Raw genomic sequence first — 21,562 nt, 5'->3', positions numbered from 1 at the left:
TAAAATGCATTCATAGTGCTGTAAACCTTATGGGGAGCAGGCTACACCAGAAGTAGGGTAAAAGCCAGCAGGATTCTGCCTGAGGAGATAAATTATCTTTAGAACAAAATGCCAGTAATTGAGAAGGATATGCACCAACAAAAACCTCTCGGAACACCATATACATAGCCACGTGTAACATCGGCTCCAGGATGGTGATCGCTCAGACACGTGCCTTTGGTTGAGCCTTCATCACTGGGTGTCATCCCAGGAAGGTAACCGTTTCAAGATTGGGCACATTTTCAGTTTTTTCGTGCTTGCAGTTTAAAAGGGCTATAACATTCTCTTGTTCGGATATTGAAGTAGCTTTTGCATATTTTTCTTTAGACATGGGGTTTCTTTTTTATATGCCACAGTCATATTTTTCTCTAATCTAACACATTACTGGCAAAAAAAAGAGAATAAGGGAAATGTGTGTTTTTCATTTGTTTATTTGGACCACTAAAATGTAAATTTGTTCCCTGATCTGTAGCAAATATTTTTATATATTGAACACTTTTGTACAGGACAGGGTTAATTGCAAAATGTATTAACGTGCGCTCATTAAAGATCTTTGAGGTGGCATTTAAATATTGCATTATTTATTTATATCTTCTTCCCCTTCTAACTGGGGCTGGTATATTAGTCCCAGTTATAAGGGAAATCTGTTTTACAGAGCTGTCTATGACCCAGCAGCTCCCTTACTGTACACAGATCACAAGACCGCTGGGTACGGTAGAGGAAGCGCCATCAGCGTTTCCCACTACTGTGTATACAGCACTTTACTGCTGGATCCCCAAATCCAAATCCAGGTGTGGAAAAACTTGTTGCATCATTTCCAAGACGACTTATGGCTGTACTAGCCCAAAAGTAGGCTTCTACTCAATACTGAGCAAAGGGTCTGATCATGTGATATTTCAGGTTTTTTTCTTCAATGCATTAGCAAAAGTTTCAACATTTCTGTTTTTTTTTTTCCTTTTCAAGATGGGGTGCAGAGTGTACATTACTGAGAAAAAAATAAACTTTTTTTGAATTTACCAAATTGCTACAATGAAACAGGGAAAAATTTAAAGGGGTCTGAATACTTTCCGTACCCATTGTATGTATTGCACCATGCTGCCTTTCCTTAAACCTTCCTCGACTTTCCGTACTTTTGTCTTCACCCATGATTTTATTACTCTAATAAAATTGTTTATTTTAATTGGTGGATATATGACTCCATGCTTTTTTTGTATGATATTTATGATATTGGAGCTTTCCCTCTTACCTTGTTAGGCATTTAAGCTTGGTCTAATTTTAGTCTTATTTATGTGTATTACCACTCGTGTTCAGATGATATTACTTACAGCTAATTGAAATTGTGTCAACCTAGAACACTGTGTTCAATGACTTTCTACCTGTATCGCAATGGCCCACGGCACGTGCACCATGGCATGCTGACCTGATGCTGTGGCTGTCCGTGACCTGCTCCTGTCATGCTGGAAAGACACACTGATGATGGTCTTGGTTTAGCGACAGACTTGGCACAACTAAGGCCAGTAAACAATAGTAAATGAACCATTCACCTCAAATACAAGCACAATTTTAAGAGGGTGGACCTATTTCTGTGGTGTTAGATGTTTATTTGCGTTATTTTTTACTGAAGTTCTGCATCCTGTTTATCAAGATTCACAAAGCTAGATAAACAGTTCAGGTTGTTAAAGACATGACGATAGAAATTGTATTATATATATTTTCATTTTTTTCCTTTACTAAAACGTTTTTTTTTTTCACCTTAAAGGAATTGTCAACTACTTGGACAACCACTTCGCAATAAGTTGGTTTCTCCACCAATTTAAAACAAATCATTCTCACTGCCGATGCGGTCGTTCCAGTGGTGTCAGCACTGTCTTTCCCGGGATCAGGTAACTGCTTCATCATGTGATCAACACAGCCAGAGGCCGCTTCACATACATCCAGAAGAGAGCAGCAGCACTCGCTTTCACTGAATGTAAGCAATTTGTCAGAAGTGGACAGCGAAATGGCGCTGATAGGCTGCCAGGGTTCATGTTACATCACACAATTACGCAATCTCAAGACAACGCTGTCACCGGAGGAGTATAGGTTTTATTATTTTAAATGTGGGAAACATACAGATTGGGAAGGGGTTGTCCGAGTAGTGGACAACCTTTTTAAAAGTGTTCAATCACTGTATATTTTTTACCCTCAACTGTAAGCTTCAAATTAACAGCATTTTAAAGAGAATCTGTCAGCCCGACATTATAATGTTTTTACAGACATGGCTGTAATGGCGCTGTAATATTGATTACATTGATATCTTTTGTGAAGAAATCTACTATGTTGTTGTTCTGCAAATCGGCATTTAAAGTTTCCTAATTAGGTAGTCTCCTCCCTTTCTGTGATTCCCCAGCCCTTCTGCCTGCCTCTGGTTTGTGAACGTAATGAATTAAATTTCGGTCTGGTTGAGCGCTAGTGAATGAGCTGCCAGTCCTCAGGTATCTGAGGAAAGCAACAGAGACTTTGCTGAAACGCGTTGTATAAAACAGGAGTTATCCTTTTTATTACTATTATTAATAAAGCAAATCATCCACAAAGACTGGCAGCTCATTCACTAGCGCTCAACCAGACTGAAATTTAATTCATTATATCCACACTCCCGATAAGGGAATTCGGCCAGAGCTGCTCTGAGGAATAGGACCTGCCAGGCACAACTTGAACCACTCAGCCTGAAGGACGGAGGATCGCACAGGTGCTCCAGGATCTAAAGGTGCCGGAGAATCTCAGGAGCCATTAGCGATACCTAATCCGGATCCATTCAGTGCATTAACGGCAACGACAAGCGGAGACAGCCCCCAATCCGGAGGGATATCTATCTATCTACCACCGGGGTTGTGCGGGGGCGCACAACCTCTTCAGGTGAGCAAATCCAATTTTACTAATAATTATTCCAGCCCACGGGTGCTTCTCATATGCGCTACCTTTTTTCCTTTCAGTGTCTGGTTTGTGAATGACAGGACACTGCTAAGATATCAACAGGTCATTCACAGACCGGAGGTAGGCGGAAGGGCTGGGGAATCCCAGACAGACGTTGCTCCTGTACACCGAAAGCTAATAGGCAGAAAACATCAAATGGTAATTGAAGCACAAAGTGGATTTCTTCACCCAAGATATGAATGTTATCAGTATTACAGCATTATTAAAGCCATTTCTTGATATTACAAAATCGTGGTGACAGGTTGTCTTTAAACCTATGCGTTCATGGAGCCTAATCTAAGAGCTCTGTCAGGTGACTAGCATTCATTTCAGCTGCTGTAAAGCACACGCATCTTGGTCACACATTCCTGGGAAGACAATTTGATAAACTATACAGAGCCTTACAAAATTTGTTTGTCCTTTACTGAAGAAATGACTTAGCTCTACAATAGAATGCTTAAACTAAAATATTGACTTTCTGAACTGTTAAACAGCAAATGATACCATCCGCTAAAAAATCTTGACAGTTATGGAAGGCCAGGAAACCAATGGTGTATGACAGAAGAAAACAGGATCATTTACGCAGAAGACTGTCAAAACTATTGAACTTTAAAGATTACAAATGCTGCATAGACAGAAGCAGCTGACAATATCATTTATGAGACTAAGCAGTTGGTCAATGGAGGAAAAACTGTAAATCCATATTGCATTTTTTGCATATGACGTGTGCCCTTCTAACCTCTTCCTTGCTTCACAAGGTGCATGTCTCCCTGCAGCACTGAGCTGCTTCGCTCGTGTCAGCATTACTCAGAAACCTAATTTAATAAGCCCAGTGTTATCCGCCTGAACTTTAAAAGCTGGGTTATAAAACCGACAAACTGAGAACGATCTCATGACATGAGATAACAGGAGCAGGCAGCCAATGCAAACAAACTGTAAGAAAGTTCAGGATATCCCCCACGGTGGGGAGCCTTTAGCAGACCCCTAGAGATCCCCAACCCTTTAATGGAAGCCCCAAGTAAATATTTGGTTACATATATTTACATAATGTAAGCGGTCAAAACCCAGGACGGGATGGCTACGCCTGAAATTTAATGAAAAAAAAAAAAAAAAAAAGGATGAAGAAGAGGAGGAAACAATTTTTGGTTTCTGTGTGAGATTAACTATATTTCAGAAGAAGAAGAAGAAGAAGAAGAAAAAAAAAATGAGGGGTATTTCCACAATACCCAGCTATAGAAAAGGATTTGTAGCAGTGGATCAGAATCCCACACACCTAAGTCCACACAATTTCCAACAAAACAGAACTGTGAAAACAAAAAGTACTGTTAATACCACAGACCACCCTAAAATCCTAATTTAAATGGAACATAATCTAAAGTAATTCACTTGTTTTGACATAAAAAAGGGCTGGCCATTAAAGGGGTTGTCTGGTCTTCTGATTAAAGTCTGCAGTCATAATGAATTAGAAAAATAAAATAAAAAATCACAAAATTCTCTCACTTTCTACTGGTTTTTTTTTTTTAGACTTTTCTTGCCATTTGAGGAACTCTATGTGCACATTAGCCACAATAAACAGTCGGACAGTATACGGTATTTGTATTGAAGACTAATGCGTGGGTGCAAATGTCATTGTGAATAAAAGTGGAAGCAGGGTCAGCTGCGACCCATCCCATATTGTGATAGGGGGATCTTGTGCTATCAGCTGTGTATAGCAGTGTCACTTGTCAGTGTAGTCCTGTCTATTGATAACGAGCCTTGCTGAAAGCTCTACAAGTCTGAAAAATTCCCACTTGCCCCTGAAAATATAAAGATTACCAATTTTGTTTATTAATAAAGATCATGACATGAAAAGAAGAAAAAAAGTGTTACATGCATTTTACATTTTTTTCTTTTTTTGGACCCAATTTAATTTGACAAAACAAACAACCTACAGTTACTCTAAATAAAGATCAATAAAATATAATTTTCCAACTTAAATGGACAATAATGAAAATACAGAAAGGCTTGAAGTATTATTTACATTGATTTCTCATATAGATTAAGGTATCAGTTGGCCTCGGACCAACTAATTTGTATTCCTATATAAATTATTACTTCCTAACCTTATATCTGCAAATTTTAATTCCCAACTATTAGCCTGCCTGACATGTTCCGCCATGACAGGCTTCATCAGGGACTACTGTTATAATACCTTAAAGGGAACCAATCATCAGAATTTTCGTATATAAGCTAAAGCCAGTTCTATACTACTGGCACTATCACGCTGATTCTATACATACCATTAGTGGTCAGCTCAGATGTTTAGATTTTTAAATCCAAGAAAGAGAAATTTAGAAATTCAACAGCTTCTTGATTGACAATTGCACCAGAGCAAATAATAACCGGGTGGGTATTCATCTGAATTCCTGCCCCCCTGTCGCCTGTTCCTCCCACTCTCTGTAGTCTATGCTAATTTTACTATTCACTAAGGAGGAGTCAGAGTTGGCACCTGCGCATAGCGCTCATCTCCGGCGCCATCTTTGTGAATATCATGTTACCCCCTGCTATTCTATTCTTCCGACTGAGGGCGGCACATGCGCCCTAGCATCTTCTGCTCTCGTGAAAGCGGGAGCACGCGCGGTCACAACAGAAGGGTAGAACAGCTGATCAGAGGACACCGTGCCGCCCCAAGACACCTGCCAGCAGGAAGACAGAAGACAGAAGACCAGGCTCGTGGAGGGGTGAGAGGGAGTAATAAAGATGGAGTACCTAAGTGTGTCTGTGTATTTATTTCTAATCAAGTATATTTTCTCTGTGTGGTGTCTTTTTTTTAACCCTTTATTGGAGATTCTTAATGGCCGGGTAAAACTTGGACTGACCATAAGAAAATCTGGCTTAATACCAGCTGGTAAAACAGAGCTGGTATTAACCCCTTTTTACCCAGCGTGCCACCTGGCACCAGGGCCGCTGGGAGTGTTGGATACAGTGCCAGAAGCTAGCGCTTCTAAGAACGAGCCATTTTCTAGGGCGGCTACAGACTGCAATTCGCAGCAAGGAGGGGCCCAGAAAGCGTAGGCCACCTTGCGCTGCAGATACCAGTCCCCAGCTGCCTAGTTGTACCTAGCTAGACAAAAAAATTGGGCGAGGCCCCCGTATCTGCCTGCTGTAATTGGCTAGCATACAAAACAATGCTCACGCTTTGTTTTGTTTTTTTTAAAAATCACTAAAAATGCGTAGGCTCCCGCTGCATTTTCTATTGCCAGCTAAGGGTAACCCAAGCAGCTACTGGCTGCTAACACCCACTGCTTGCTGTTACTTTCACTGGCAATGGAAAATCCAGGGAAGCACTTACAGCTGGGAACCAAATATATAGGGAAGCCCTTTTTTTTTTTAATTATTTCATGAATTTCATTAATTAAAAAGAAAAAAAACCAGAAGAAAGGACGTTTGCTTCACCCAATTTTTGTGTCTAGCCAGTACAACTTAGCAGCTGGGGACTCAAATCCGCAACGCAGGTGGCCCAAGCTTTCTGGACCCCCCCCCCCTTGCTACGAATTGCAGTCCGCAGCCTCCGTAGCAAATAGTGCGTTCATAGAAGCGCCATCTTCTGGCACTGTATTCAACTCTTCCAGCGGCCCTGTTGCCGGGTGGCATTGGCATGCTGGATAATAAGGGGTTAATACCAGCTTTGTTTTACCAGCTGGTATTAAGCCAGAGATTCTTTATGTCAGGCCAAGTTAGAATCTCCAATAAAGCATTAAAAAAAAAAAAAAAGACCCAACACAGAAAAAAAAAACACTATTAGAAATAAATGTACAGACACACTTAGGGACTCCATCTTTATTACTCCCTCTCACCTCTCCATGATCCTGGTCTTCTGTCTTCTTCAACTTGGCGCTGGCAGGTGTCTTGAGGCGGCACAGTGTCCTCCGATCAGCTGTTCTCTTCTGTTGTGACCGCGCACGCTCCCATGGTCACAAGAGAGCAGAAGATGTGAGGGCGCAAGCGCCACCCTCTCAGTCGGAAGCAAAGAATAGCAGAGGGTAACACGATATTCACAAAGATGGCGCCGGAGATGAGCGCTGTGCGCAGGCACCAACTCTGACGCCATTTTACTGTATAGTAAAATTAGTATAGACAACAGAGAGGGAGGAACAGGTGGCGGGAATCCAGATTAATACCCACCCGGTTATTTTCTGCTCTGGTGCAATTGTCAATCAAGCTGCTGAATTTATAAACTTCACGTTCTTGAATTTGAAAATCTAAACATCAGAGTTGACCACTAATGGTATGTAGAGAATCTGCCTGATAGTACCAGTACAGCACTGGCTTTAGCTTACATACGAAAATCCTGATACTACTTTAATCTATATGATTAAACACTGTAAATAATATTTCAACCCTTTCTCTTTTTAATTTTGGCTATTTAAGAAAATAAAAAGTTATATTTTAATTATCTTTAGTTCGGTACCTTTATTTGCCTTCAGCTTATAGTGTTTATACTGTATGATAATGACGACAAAATTAAGTTAGTTTTACACAAATTATTTTTGTAGTTGCTGTATTTTGAGAACCAGAATTTTAATTTTCTGAAGATCATTGAATGAGGGCTTATTTTTTGAGGGACAAACTGTAGCTCACTACCATTTTTAGAGTTCATACAACAAGTTCACACATCCGTTTTTTCCAATCAGGCACAATCCGGTTTGTGCCTGATGCAACGGATCAGTCTCAGATTGTGTAAAAACTGATGCGACGGATCCGGTAAAAAACAGATCAGTGTTTTTTTTTTATTTATTTTTTTTATGCTGAGAGAGAGACCCCATCATCACAGCACAAACACCGGTACTACCACCCCCACCATCACCGCACACGCAGGCACTACCACCCGCATCACCGCACGCATCATCACCGCACACCCCTGCACTACCACACGCATCATTTCTACACCCCCCCGCACTACCGCACGCATCATCTCTGCACACCCCTGCACTACCGCACGCATCATCTCCGCACAGGCATTACCGCATGCATCAACACCGCACACGCAGGCACTACCGTACGCATCATCTCAGCACACGCAGGCACTATCGCACACATCAACATCACACACGCAGGCACTACCGCACGCATCATCTCCGTACACCCCTGCACTACCGCGCGCATCATCACCACATATGCAGGCACAACCGCACACATCATCACCGCACACACCAAGGCACTACCTCAGTGACGTCCCGCTGACAGCGCGACTCCCTTCAGTTGCTGCGTTGAGCTCCCAGGAGCGGCGGTGTTCTACTGCCGCTCCTGTAAGCTTCATGTAGCAGAGCTGAGAGCGTCGTGGGACCTCTGTGGATTACGTCGGACCTTGAGGGGTATTTGGGGGATTGAATAAAATGGTTAAAGAGGGTGTTTTTTGTCTTTTTTTTCCAAATAAAGTATTTTTTGGGTGTATGTGTTTATTTACTTTCATTTGCAGGTTAATCATTGGGAGTGTCTCAGACACCTGCCATGATTAACCCCTTATTACCCCGATTGCCACCGCACCAGGGCAATTCGGGATGAGCCGAGTAGAGTCCCGGGACTGTCGCATCTAATGGATGCGGCAATTCCGGGTGGCTGCTGGCTGATATTGTTAAGGTGGAGGGCTCCCCATAACATGGAGCTCCCCATGCTGAGAATATCAGCCTTCAGCCGTATGGCTTTATCTTGGCTGGTATCAAAATTGGGGGGGACCGCACGCCTTTTTTTTAAAATTTATTTATTTTACTGCAAGATATAGACCCACCCACCAGCGGCTGTAATTGGTTACAGTGAGACAGCTGTTACTCAGCGTGGGGGCGTGTTTGACTGCAATTAATTATAGGCGCCAGTGGGCGGGGGAAGCAGTGAATACGAGATTGAATAATGGGCGACCGGCATTTTCAAATCAGGAGAAGCCGCCAGAGCTTTGTGACAGCCGTGCAGTGCCGCGTCGGTAATCGGTGAGTGGGTGAGAGTGAGTGAATGAGTCAGTGACTAAGTCAGTGAGTGAGTCAGTGAGTGAGAGAGTTTGAGAGAGAGAGTGAGTGACTGATTTTCTGACAAGCAATGAATTTATATCACTTCTGGGCATGCTCAGAAGTAAAAACCGGATACGGTACACACTTCGGCGTTTGAAGCATGCCACCGTATCCGGCGCGCATAGACTTTCATTATACACCATGCCGCACCAACGCTATACAGTTTTTTGCCGCTGGCAAAAAACATTCCTCTCTGCGTCTTGTGCGGCCGCCGGAGTGACTGTTTTTGCCGCATCCGGCAAAAACCGGATCAAACGGAAGTACATGCGGCACAATCCGGCGCTAATAAAAGTCTGAGGAAAAACCGCACCCGGCAGCAAAAAAAAAAAACAAACGGATGCGTTTTTCCCGCAAGTCGCTGGATTGTGCTGCACCGCAAAAACCTGATGTGTGAACATACCCTTAGTGATTGTTTTTTATTTTTAATTTTTTACTTTTACCAAAGGAGAAAAAAAAAAAAAAAACAACCAAGAATTCCTGCACAATTTGTTTTCCAACATTAAGATAAGTAATTAACACCTTGTATGGATCAGTTAGCACTGTTGCTTTGAAGCTTTAGGATTCTGGGTTCAATTTCTTAATAGGACATCTGTGAAGAGTTTGCATCCTTCTCATATTTTTCTGGGTCAAAGTCTGTTTTTTTTTTCTTGTGAGAATGAATTTATGAAAAAAAGCAATATTTCAGAGGAAAAAAAATATATGTTTTAAACGCCTGTGGGCTCTCTCAAAACTGTAGATAAATGATTTTAGGGGTGTAGTTTCCAAAATGCAGCCACTTATAGTATCTGTAAATGCAGCATGATGCCCACAAACTATTATCCAAATTTGCTCTCCAAATTGCACTTTCCCTACTGAGCCCTTGAGTGTGTCTAAACACCAGTTTTTCACCACATATTGTTGTGTTCAGAAAAAAATTGCATTACGAATAATGGTGTTTATTTTCTCCTATTACCCATTGTGAAAATGAAAACATTGGGGCTAAACCAATACTTTAGTTTTAAAGTAAATTCATGTTCATTTCACTTTCCATTAATTCCTTAACTCCGCTTGTGTTAGGTACAAGTATTATTATATAGTTTTCAATGAGGACATGTACTACTTCTCCCTGTGTGATGCTGGCCAATCATAAGCAAGCAGCAACACACTGGAGAAAGAAGTGCACTCCCACCATAGCTTAGCGCAGATTTGTCAGTGTGTCCGATGTATGACAGACTGCCCTGATCTCCTGGTCTAACCTCCTGCATGATTAGAAAGTACAAATTACTAATACCTTTTAAAAAAGGTCTTTGCGAGGGAAGGGGCAGCACAGCTGAGCTTAGGTGTGTTGCCTCACAAGTAGTGATGAGCGAGCGTGCTCTGCACTGCTCGTTACTCGATAGGGCATCGGGGTGCTCTGGTACTCTCAGAGCTCGACTGAATATCACAGGTGCTCGGATATTTCATCGTGAAAAGACCACAAAGCACAGACTTCCTTCACTGCATTAAGTACTGGCACCCCAGGGAGAGCCATTCAGAGACTGCGAATGGCTCTCCCGGGGGGTAACATTTTTGGGGCATGTAATGTAACCCAAAAAAATTAATTCCTGCTCAAGCTCCTGACACACATGCTCGGTTATATGTGGTTGGAGACCTGAACAGGCCAATCATTGACTTTCCATAATGCTAGTTACTCTTGTCAAGCTTGTCCGAGCGTCTGACCAGCTTCAATCGAGTAACAAGCTTTCAAGCATTTTAGTGGTCATTGTCACTACTCCCAGGCATTCTTATGAGCTCTCCTACTCAGATAGCACTGTAACCAAGGCTACATTGACCCTCACCCCACACTGCCTCTCTGGAGCTGTATCAGTAATCTTCTCAATGTCTGTGGTGCTCAAAGCAATTTGAATTTTATGTGCAGATCAGAGCAGGCTGTCATTACATCTCACACAGGAATTACACAGAACAAACTGCTCCTCTGTGAGGCATTTATGTCTTGCTTACGCACAGAAGACATAAGTGTGATTAAGGCTCTCACACGGAGAAACCTGCTCTAAGCTATGGTCAGGGAGTGTTCTTTTTCTTCTCTGTCGCATCCTACTTATGACTACTGATGGGCGGACCCGGACTGTAGAAGTCCAGATTTGTGCAGTTTCAAAAGTATCCAGCTGTTGGACTCAGGTCCAGAGGGCTCAAGAAACTCTGGCTAAAGATCCGGAAACTTTAGAAATAAGAAATAAAAAAAATTAAAAAAATAAAGCAAGCGCACTATACTTGCCGAGTTTCCAGCATAGCTGTAACTGCTTTCAGGTCACTCACTCTTTTTCCGGGGGTGCTTATTAGCCTCATACATATTCACTGCTTCTCCAGCCCACCGGCAGTCCTGGCATTTCTGATTGGTTGCAGTCAGACAGCGTCCCCACCCTATACTTCTTGCAATCATAGATCCTGTCTGCGGGTCACTATCTTGGTATAAAAACTTTTTAAAAAAAATTTACAAATTGGTGCAGGATCCCCCCATATTAGGATACCCAGCACAGATAAAGCTCCCAGCAGTGCGCTTATCTTGGCTGTGTATCAAAATAAAAGAAACCGCATGCAGCTTTAATTTTATTAAAAAACCACGTGCGGTTCCATCTAATTTGATAAAGTCCAACAGCTGGGTGCTGGTATGCTCAGGCTGGGGAGGCCCATGCTTATTGCTCCCCCCAGCTAAAAATAGCCTGCAGCCACCCAGGATTTTTGCATCCTTTAGATGTGACAATCCAGAACGTTACCCAGTTCTTCTCGATTGCCCTGTTGCAGTGGCAATCAGGATAATAAGGGGTTAACAGCCCACAGCTGCCACTAAGCTCTATATAAATAAGGGGGGTCCCATAGACTCCTCCCATTACTAATCTGTAAGTGAAAAGAAAAACAAACCCCAAAAAAAGCTACCTGCTTTCATCGATTTATTAACCTGCAAAACATCTAGGGCCGACGTAATCCACACAAGGTCCCACAACAATTCCAGCTCTGATAGATCTGAAGTTAGAGGGGGCAGCCATAGAATATGACCACCCGCTGTGAGCTTCAGGCAGAGAATTAATGAGTCGCGCAATGAACAGTGAATCATGCAGCTAATTTGCAGTCCCAACTAGAGATTCCATGGTCCTCCACTTGTGATCACAGGTAACTATACGGAGATCATCGGATTCAAGTCAGTGGCCTCACCTCAGGTGAGGTCACTTAGTTCACATGCCTGCATCTACTGGCAGAAAACCGCATGTTTTGTCAAGACATGCAGATTTGGTGGTGAAATTGTAGCAGCATATTCCTGCACCCAATTTACCACCTCCAGGCAAAAAAAAACGCATCACTATCGCATGTGGTGTGATGCAATTTTTTGGAAGGAGGTGTAGGTTGGGTGCAGGAATATGGCGTAAAAATTTCAGCACGAAATCTGCATCTCTTGACAAGAGAAATACAGTTTTCGGCCATAAGATTCAGGTCTGTGAACTCACCTGAGGTGAGGTCACTGAGTTTAATCAGGTCACCTGACGTCTGGTTGCCTGTGATCCCAAATGAAGTATCATGGGAACCTTCAGCTGTGATCGCAAATAACCTAAGTGACATCACCACTGATTGAATGACAAACGAGTGGTAAATGTTCTATGACCGCCCGCTGTGCCATCATTAGATCTGGAATCGTTGTGGGACCTCGTGTGGATTAGGTCAGACCTTGGTTGTTTTTGGGGTTAATAAACTGGTGTAAGAGGGTGGGGTTTGTTTTGTATTTTCCTTCAAAATAAAGAATTTTTAGGGTGTGTGTTATTATTTCCTTTCACTTACAGATTAGTAACGGGGGGGATGGGGGTGTCTCAGATGCCCCCATTACTAATCTAGCTCTTAGAGGCAGCTATGGGCTGTTATTAACCCCTTATTACAAAAATTGCTACACCAGAGCAATTGGGCTGTACCAAAAGTAAAGGTAAAGTGCTGGGATTCTCACATCTAATGGATGCAACAATGCTGGGCAGCTGCAGGCTATTTTTATTCTGAAGGGGGCCCAATAAGCATGGGTCTCACCAGCCTAAGAAAACTAACTTCCAGCTGTGGGGCTTTATTATTTAAATTTAAAAAAAAGCTGCATCCGGTTATTCTTATTTTGATAGACCGCAAAATAGGCGCAAGGCTGGTCACTGCAGCCTGTATTCATATGCTTTATGTGTGCTGGGTATCAAAATACAGGGAGCGTATGACAATTTTTATACCACGATAAACCCGCAGACAGGATCTGTTACTGCAAGAAGTACAGGCTGGGGGCGCGTCTGACTGCAACCAATCACAGACGCCAGGACTGTCGGTGGGCAGGTGAAGCAGTGAATATGCACGAAGGTACATGCGCTGCCCAGAAGCAGTTACAGATGTCCCGGAGAATTGGTAAGTATAGCGCACTTGCTCTAATCCCTTTATCCCATCTACCACTAATTTTCAGCGCCGGATTCTGGTCCCCAAAAGACATATGGGAACCGCCATCCGGCCAGCTATCCGGGCTCAATTCTGGGCTGGAACCGATTTTTTATTTTGTTAAGTCTGGAAGTTCACCCATCACTACTTATGACTGGACATCATCATACAGGAAGTACACAACTCCAGTTAAAACTATCTGATAACTCAAAGTGGGTGTTAACTCAATAGTGGCTAAATACTTTGAATTCTAATATCCTAATAACTCCGCAACAGGAGCAAAATTAAAAATGAATAATATTCCACACTGTAGCTACTAATACATCGTGTTTAAAGTTTTAACATTAACGTGTGTCAAGATGGAAAGTTAGTAAGCTACAAAAAAAAACAAACATTGAAAGAAATATTTTTCTTATAAAAGTTTTCAATAAACTATCAGACATTTAAGTTGATTAAAAATCACAAGCCTGTATAAAGGATCCTGTGTGCGTACATGTAGGCTGTGTTTACTAACTCAAAGACATGCATAGCTGACACGGTTACAATCTGTCTATGAAAGGATTAAGAGAACACACAGACAGACTCTTCAGGGGTATAATTCCAATTTGGCCATTGGCCAAATTCCACGTCACATAATGTAGCTGTCAAGTGATGTCATGTCACTGGCATCCCTTTGTATTGAAAGCAAGCATCTGGGGTGCAGCACAAAGAATTACATCACTACTGAGCTGACTGCATTAGAGGCATCAGCAGCAGATGGGACCCAACATAAAACGCAATGACTTTCAAACAAACAGTGCTGACTCTGCTTTTTCCCCTTACATTGGTAGCCTGGCAGGTTCTTCAGCTAACCCCGCAGCTGGCACATAATGCATTCCTCATCTCCAAGTTCCTCCGGTACAGCTGCCTGAGCCTGGTGTAAGAATTCTCAACGTAGCGTTATTTTTTTCCTTCCTCCTTCTTTGGTGCCCTTTTAATTTACAATTGACTAAATATTTAATTTGTGTTTCTACCTTAAAGTATAACTGTCATTTTTCATTTTTATTCCATAAATCAATAGTACACTTGAAAATAAGCAACTTTGTAATATATCTTAGACAAATGTGCTTCTTTCTCTGCCAGAATGGATCACACATCAAAATTCTCAATTCTGAGGTAAAATCTGTAATCAGTGAAGACTTTCCCATTACAGAGATAGGGAGATAGAAACTCATCAGTAACAGCTGCAATGTAGATCTAGAAGGGAGCGGAGCTCTGCCTCTGGAGCCTCCCATGCCAATTAAAAGTGGCCTCCCTTCTAACAGTCTCGCAGCCCTACAATCTATTCTAAACTATGCTGCCTGACTAATCCACCTGTCGCCCACTACTTCCCGACCTCTCCTATTTGTCAATCCGTTCACTGGCTTCCTATTGCCCAACGACTTCAGTTCAAAACTCTAACCATGACATACAAAGCCATCCACAACCTGTCTCCTCCTTAGATCTGTGACCTAGTCTCCTGGTACCTACCTGCACTCAACCTCCGATCCTCAAATCTCCGTCTCTACTCCTCTCTTATCTGCTCCTCCCACAATCGCATGCATCCCCCATACTTTGGAATGCTCTGTCACAACATATCAGACTCTCGCCTACTTTGACAAGCTTCAAAAAGGAACCTGAAGACCCATTTCTTCCGATAAGCCTACAAACTGCCGTAACCCTTAGTCCGCTATAGCGCCGCATGATCATCTCCACCCTCATCTACTGTATCCTCACATATCCCTTGTAGACTGTGAACCCTCGCGGGCTGGGTCCTCTACTGTTGAACCTGTCTGCCTTGTTTTGATTGTGATTATTTTACTTGTCCCCATTATGTATACCCCTTTTCAAAATGTAAAGTGCAATGAAACAAATTGCATAATAATAATATTCTTATTATACATACATATTTAGATATAGTATATCCCTAAACTGAGTCTACACCTCCCATTATTGTAAATATTTAAATTATCTTTTCATGGGAAAACACTGAAGATATGACACTTTGATACAATGTAAAGTAGTCAGTGCACAGCTTGTATAACAGTGTAAATTTGGTGTGCCCTCTAAATAACTCAACAGCCATTAATGCCTAAACTGCTGACAATAGTGAGTACAACCCTATGTGAAAATGGCCAAATTGTGCCCAAAGTGTCAATATTTTGTGTGACCACCATTAATTTTCAAGCACTGCCTTAACTCTCTTGTGCATGGAGTTCACTAGAGCTTCATAGGAGCCACGGGAATACTCTTCCACCGACAACATCACAGAGCTGGTGGATGTTAAGGCCCCTTTACACACTGCAACATCGCTAGCGATATCACCGTAACGTCACCGGTTTTGTGACCTAATAGCGACCTTCCCAGGGACATTGCAGTGTATGAAACGCATCAGCAACCTGGCCCCCGCTGTGAGGTCGCTGATCGCTACACATCTCTCAGGAACATTTTTTGGTCCTTTGTTTCCCGCTGCGCATCAAGCATCGTTATGTTTGACACCATTCCGACTTAGTTAGCGACTTCCCTTTCAAATAGCTGCTTTGACACGTCCCAAACGATCAGCTAGGTCGTTCTGTAGGTCCGTATCGCTGCTGAGTAGTTTACCAGGTTTGCCTATTTGACAGTTCACCAGAGACTTTCCAGTGATCCCGGCCAGGCAGGTCGGGATCGCTGGTGGGATCGCTAGAAAGTCTCAGTGTGTAAAGGGGCCTTTAGAGACCTTGTGCTCCTCCATGCTCAATAGGGTTTAAGTCTAGCTTGTTTACCCACAGTTGCTTTAGGAAGACAATGGTCGTCTTGGAGGAGTGTTTAGGGTCGTTCTGCTGGAATACTACCTGCGGCCCAGTTTCTGAAAGGAAGGGATCATGCTTCAGTATGTCAGAGTACATGTTGGCATTCATGGTTCCCTCAAAGAACTGTAGCATCTTTGAATAACTACTCCCTTTTAGGCAAACTCATCCAACTCCATATTCAAAATCTCAATCTACCCCTAATTCCTTTCTCAACTATATCATCCATACCATTAATATAGAAAAACCTTTGTAAAACGAGAAAAACAAATCCAAAAATATAAATCAAATTAAAAATTTTCCTATACAATTCTTGCCATATTTATCAAAAACAGAAATTCCAAAACAATGGACTAAACAAGGTATAACATTTATCCAGGATTTACATAATGGTTCAGACTTCGTTTCATTTCTGGACCTAAAAATAAAATACAAACTATTTGACCCAGACTTTAAACTTCTGTTAACTTTGAGATATTCCCTCTCAAAAAACTTTTATAAAACAATTCTCACATCAAATAAATAGTTAGAGCACTTTCTTTGTGATCTAAATGACAACATTTGAACACCAGACAACTTTATAATTTTTTCAATAAATATTTAAAATTTGAAAACCTACATTATATGGTAAAATGGGAAAAGAACTTAAATATAGAATTTCCATTAGAGAAATGGATTTCCGCATTAAAAGCGACATTCTTCTAACATTTGCGCCTTACTTCACGAATCGCTTTACAAGCTACTGACTCGCTGGTATTACACGCCGGCAAGACTCAATTAAATTAATAAAATTTCCCCCCTTTGTTGGAGAGGATGTAAAAACAAAGGCACGCGCATACACATTCTGGGAATGTCCAAAAATACGAAACATTTGGACAGAAGCTGCTATTTTGATAAATAAAATTACACATTCTAAAATTAAAATAACACCTAAAATGGCTCTACTCTCAATGGACCTAGAACCCATTAATCCATGTCATATTCCGATTATTCATACTCTCCTAATAAAAAATTCCATTGAAGCTAATTGAAATATAGTGACAATATACCAAACATAATGGAAATTAACAACAAGCTCATATTACACCACAAATTTGAAAGGAAACATGCTACATTTAATAACTCATTCGGCTCTTACCATAAAAGATGGGGAGTTTGGGTAAACAATTTAATAGATACATAATGACTATTGAATCTTAAAACTATATAGGGCGACATGTACTACTTTTTGACAATGTTATTAAATTTAGATTTCTCAAAGACACTACTCCAAAGATACATTAAAAAAAACAACCTCTGGTCTCACCCAACCTTTTCCCTCTTTTTCTCTCACTTGTTCATTTCTTTCTTTTACTCTTATAGTTTTTTTTTATTAAGGTTAAGTCTCCCTTTACCACTTTCCCTTCCATTCTTTACCTTGATCCTTCCAAGTTTGCCCCCAATGAAGTTCTTACCTAACCTACCCTCCCCTTCCTTACCCCATAAAACCTAAATGGTAAATGTATGTATACTTATTCATAATGTATTTAAACAAATTTATAAATGTAATTCATTATGTAACATAACGTTTACATTTAAAGTACAATAAAAAATTATTGAAACGCTCAATGAACTGTAGCTCCCCACAGCCGGCAGCACTGATGCAGCCCCCAAACTGACACAGCACCATCCTTAACAGTAGGCAAAAATAGTTTGTGTACTCACCTGGTTTTCACCACACACACTTGACACCATGTGAACCAATTATTTTTTTCATTAGACAACAGGACATGGTTCAAGTAATCCATGTCCTTAGTCTGCTTGTCTTCAGTCAACTTTTTGCAGGCTTTATAGTGCACCATCTTCAGAAGAGGCTTCCCTCAGGGACGACAGCCATGCAGACCAATGTCATATAGTGTGCGGTATATGGCCATGGACCGGCTGACCCTCCCAAATTTACACACTTAGCCACGCTGCACACTGACATATATAATAAATATATTATATATATATATATACACATATATATATATATATATATATACACACACACACATACATACATATATATATATATATATATATATACATACACACACACATATATATACACACACACACACACATATATACATATATATATATACACATGTATACATACACACACACATATACATACACACACACACACACACACACACACACACACACACACACACACACTAGCTGTACTACCCGGGTTAATAACATAACAAAATAGAATGTATTAACAAAAATGTATTCTGCCCACAAAAAACACAAAACAAATAGAAATGTTAATTATTAAAAGGCAAAAACTAAGCTAATAGAAGCATTTCACAACGTATATATTTCAACACAACAGATATTCCACACAGATTTAACTAAATTGGCCAAGTAATGTGCTTGGTATGTCTCCTTCCCCCGGTCTGTCTCTTTTCCCCCGATCTGTCTCCCCACCGACATCTTATTACGTCACATATATACTTCTTATACTATAAATGTCTTTTGTGCCTATAGCAACCAATCACAACTCCTACTAATAACCTGTAGTTCCAGGCTCCATTTACTTTAATGGAGGAATGTTTTTTGGAGAGTAACTGTAAAGCGCAGGGTTAAATTTTCCTGTCAAAACATAATTTACGACGTTCCCGGGTCACATGAGGTGTCTGTGCAAAATTTCGTGATTGTAAATGCGACGGTGCGGATACACTTTTCGTTTCACTTTTTCCCCATTATGTAGATAGTGTTCAAAATTTTGTGGCTGTAGCTGCGACGGTGCAGATGCCAATCCCGGACATATACATACATACATACATACATACATACATACATACATACATACACACACACACCTTTATATATTAGACTAGCTGTAGTACCCGGGCGTTGCCCGGGATAGTAACTGTCTCTTTCCCTGTCTGTGTCTCTGTCTGTATTTGTATCAGTATCTGTCTCCGTGCCCCAGGCTGTCTCCGTGCCCCAGGCTGTCTCCGTGCCCCAGGCTGTCTCCGTGCCCCAGGCTGTCTCCGTGCCCCAGGCTGTCTCCGTGCCCCAGGCTGTCTCCGTGCCCCAGGCTGTCTCCGTGCCCCAGGCTGTCTCCGTGCCCCAGGCTGTCTCCGTGCCCCAGGCTGTCTCCTTCTCTGTTTGTCTTTTTCTGTCTCTATACATCTCTCCACCGACATCATATAACCCCACGCATAAGCTTCAACTAACAGTTTATTTTTTTCCTATAGCAACCACTGACAGTTGCTAATAATAGCTTGTAGCTCCCACCTCCATTCAGTTTAATGGCAGCAGGATTTTAGAGACTAACTGTAAAGCATGGGGTTACATTTTTCTGTCAAAACAGTCTACGACGCTCCCTGGGTCACATGAGGAGTCTGTGCAAAATTTCGTGATTGTAAATGTGACGATGCGGATTCCTTTAGCAGACATACACACATATATATGTCGCGGGCGGAGGAGGGGACACTGCGCTCTCCCACTGCTCGGGTCCGGCCGCTACGGCTGCTGCTGCTCGGTGGTGGCTCGAGCGGTGGGCCGGATCCCGGGGACTTGAGCGGCGTTCCTCGCCCGTGAGTGAAAAGGGTGGGGATTGATTGTGGGGATTTGAGATTGTCCATGACGCCACCCACGGTTGTGGTGAGGTTGTGACACCACCGCTGCTCTGGACGGGGATCCCGGGAGCGATGACAGGGAGCAGCCTGGGATCTCCAGATACTCGCCTGTCCGCGGAACATGTCCACTCCCAGCTCCTCTTCCCGGTACCGCCACCCCTGCTCTGGCTGTGTACAGACTCCCGGGCATGTCCGTTGGCTGCAGGACCTGCCGCTGATCAGCAGATGCGGTCACCTGACGCATCAGCTGATCGTATAAGTGCAGCAGTAAGGCCGGCTTTTTACCGCCCGGCCGGCTTATATCATCAGCTGACGCGGTCAGGAGACTTCATCAGCTGATTACTGCCGGGTCCTGCATCGGACGAGAGTCTGCACAGGAGTATTTTTTTTTCCACTGATGCATCAGCTGATTGTATAATGCGTTTATACAATCAGTTGATGTGTGAGGTGATTCAGGTCCTTGAACCTGACACATCTGATCGGTTTGCTAGAAGGCAAAGCTATCAGATGATATTGGATCTGGATTGGACGGCACGGGACCCTTGACCCGGGATTACTGTGGAGTGGGGGGGGTTCTTTATTTCAATAAAGATGGAGTCACTAATTGTGTTGTGTTTTATTTGTAATAAAAATATTTTTTTGTGTGTTGTGTTTTTTTTTCCATCTTTACTAGAAATTCATGGTGGCCATGTCTAATATTGGCGTGACACCATGAATTTTGGGTTGAGGGCCAGCTGATAATACACACCTAGCCCTAACCCCATTATTACCCAGCGAGCCACCCGGCATCAGGGCAGCTGGAAGAATTGGATACAGCGCCAGAAGATGGCGCTTCTATGAAAGCGCAATTTTCTAGGGTGGCTGCGGACTGCAGTTCGCAGCGGGGGTGCCCAGAAAGCATGGGCACCGTGCGCTGCAGAAGCTAATCCCCAGCTGCCTAGTTGTACCCGGCTGGACACAAAAATTTGGCGAAGCCCACGTTTTTTTTTTCATGAAATTCATGAAATAATTAAAAAAAAGGTCTTTCCTATATTTTTGGTTCCCAGCCGGGTACAAATAGGCAGCTGGGGAATGGGGGTAGCTCGTACTTGCCTGCTGTACCTAGCTAACATACAAAAATATGGCAAAGCCCACGTCATTTTTTTTTGGGCAAAAAACTCCTGCATACAGTCCTGGATGGAGTATGCTGAGCCTTGTAGTTCTGCTCCCCCTGTCTCTCCCTCCAGAATACAGTCCTGAATGGAGGATGCCGAGTCTTGTAGTTCTGCAGCTACTGTCTGCTCTCCTGCATACACTAGTGGATGGAGTATACTGAGCCTTGCAGTTCTGCAGCTGTCTATTCTCCTGCATATACTAGTGGAGAATGAAGATCATATTAAAGAAGGAAATGACAAGACCTTTTTTTTTCTCTTCTCCAATCTTTATTGGCATTGTTCCCTGAAAAAAACCCACAAAAATGCAGTGGAAAAAAAAGCAGCAAAACGCAGCCATAAACGCACCAAAATGCGGTAAAAACGCATGTGTTTTTGACGCGTTTTGACGCGTGTGCGTTTTTTTGCGGCAAAAATTGCACAAAAACGCAGCGTAAAAAAATGCAGTGTTTGAACTTACCCTTAAGGTTGTGGTTTTCTAGGCACCAAAAACAAAATACGACACGTGTACATACGCTAATCATTCGTTG

General features: G+C 42.3%; 1 protein-coding gene across 4 annotated transcripts in view; it reads right to left on the bottom strand.

Moving 5' to 3' along the window:
* Positions 1-21,562, bottom strand: part of DIS3L2 (DIS3 like 3'-5' exoribonuclease 2) — a 571,411-nt gene that overhangs the window by 230,116 nt on the left and 319,733 nt on the right. The gene's annotated exons all lie outside the window — the stretch shown is intronic.

Source organism: Anomaloglossus baeobatrachus, chromosome 3 (assembly GCF_048569485.1).
Source record: "Anomaloglossus baeobatrachus isolate aAnoBae1 chromosome 3, aAnoBae1.hap1, whole genome shotgun sequence".
Classification (NCBI taxonomy): Eukaryota; Metazoa; Chordata; class Amphibia; order Anura; family Aromobatidae; genus Anomaloglossus; species Anomaloglossus baeobatrachus.
This window is presented reverse-complemented; position numbering and strand designations above follow the sequence as displayed.